The sequence below is a fragment of the Lactuca virosa genome, chromosome 3 (assembly GCF_052849685.1).
Source record: "Lactuca virosa cultivar CGN04683 chromosome 3, Lactuca_virosa_CGN04683_v6, whole genome shotgun sequence".
NCBI lineage: Eukaryota > Viridiplantae > Streptophyta > Magnoliopsida > Asterales > Asteraceae > Lactuca > Lactuca virosa.
In genome coordinates, this window is record NC_136428.1 from 318,508,083 (window position 1) to 318,509,654 (window position 1,572).

Genomic DNA, 1,572 nt, shown 5'->3' on the forward strand with positions numbered 1-1,572 from the left:
CGTAAACTCTTGGGTTTACGGCCGTAAGCTCACACACTTTTGACCATTTGTTGTTTGAAGCCTTAAAAAGTCCCTAGAAGCTTTTCTACTTGAAGGATGTGACTCAGGAAGGAACTAGGGCACCATTTCACTCCTATTTGGAGTTTACGGTTCTTAAACCATTTTCCTTTGAGTTTACTACCGTAAACTCATAAGGTTTATGGTATTTTGGGGGTTTTCAAGTCCTTAGCTCATCAAGGTAATTGTCTAGGTTAGATTCTAGGCATAAGGAAGGAATATGGGCCATTTATACATACTTTGGGGTGTTTACGGTTTTGGGAGATTCCCAAACCGTAAACACATATAAATGAGGGATTTTGGTGTTTTTCATGGGCTTAAACACATCAAGGAAGGATCTAGAAATGTTTCCAAGGCTTGTAAAGGACTAAGGCACCCTAAGGCACCCTTTGGCACCTTAATTTGGGGTTTACGGTCCAAGAACATTCTTGGACCGTAAACACCTTGATCTTGGTGTTCTTGGGACATTTTCTTGATGTAAACATGTATAACAAGTTTAAACATACTCTAGGATAGAAGTACTTACGATATAGGAGCTTGAAATGAGCCAATAGTCCAAGAACACTAGTGTGTGTTCTTGGTGTTCTTGGTGAAACTTGAAGATTGACCCTTTTGGAATGATTTCACGGATAGAAGTGTGTTAAAACACTAGATTAAGTCATATAACAACTTAAGAAAGCTAGAAACACTTACTAGATTGATGATCTCGAAAAGTTTTTGGATGATACTTGAGAGAGAAATGGATTTGGATCTTGATTTTTGGAAAAAGTGTAAATAATGACTAAGTGTCATATATATACTCCCAAATTTAGGGTTTTTGGCTGTAAATATTTTATTCAGGCATTAAACTCCAATTCCTTGGAGTTTAGGAATAATAGTGATGCACTATAACCCTAGGGCATCCTCTCTCCTGATATCTCCTAAAGTGTAAATCCTATAATACTCAAACTTATTCCAAAAAGTTTGAAACTTAGCATCAACTTTTCTGACTTCTATTGAATTGAAGGGTTGTTCAGAATAGAAAATTTTGGGTTGTCACATCATCCCCCCCTTAGAAGGAATTTTGTCCCGAAATTAGAATTTAGGTAAGGAAGTAGGCATGAATAATCGAGCCAAGAAGTGGGGATGCTTCCTAATCGATTGATTCTCGCACTCTCAAGTGAATGTAGGTCCTTGGTTGGCATTCCAGCGAACCTTCACTAATGGGCAACGGCTATGAATCGTTCGTATGGCCTCTCGGTCCATGGTCGCTACGGTTCTTCCACGCAGGTGAGTCTCTTGTGGAACTCGATCTCTTCGAGTGGGATTTCAAGAGTCTCTTCGGATAGATGCTTTTACAAGTTCGAAACATGGAGAAAAGAATGTACGTTACTAAGCTCACAGGGGTAGATTGAGTTTGTGAGTTACAGGGCCGATTCTGGCAAGAATCTCGGAGGTCCTGACTATCTCGAATTTAGCCTACCACGCTTTGCGAAGCGGATAAAGCCTTCCCAGAGTGAGAATTTCCAAAGGATT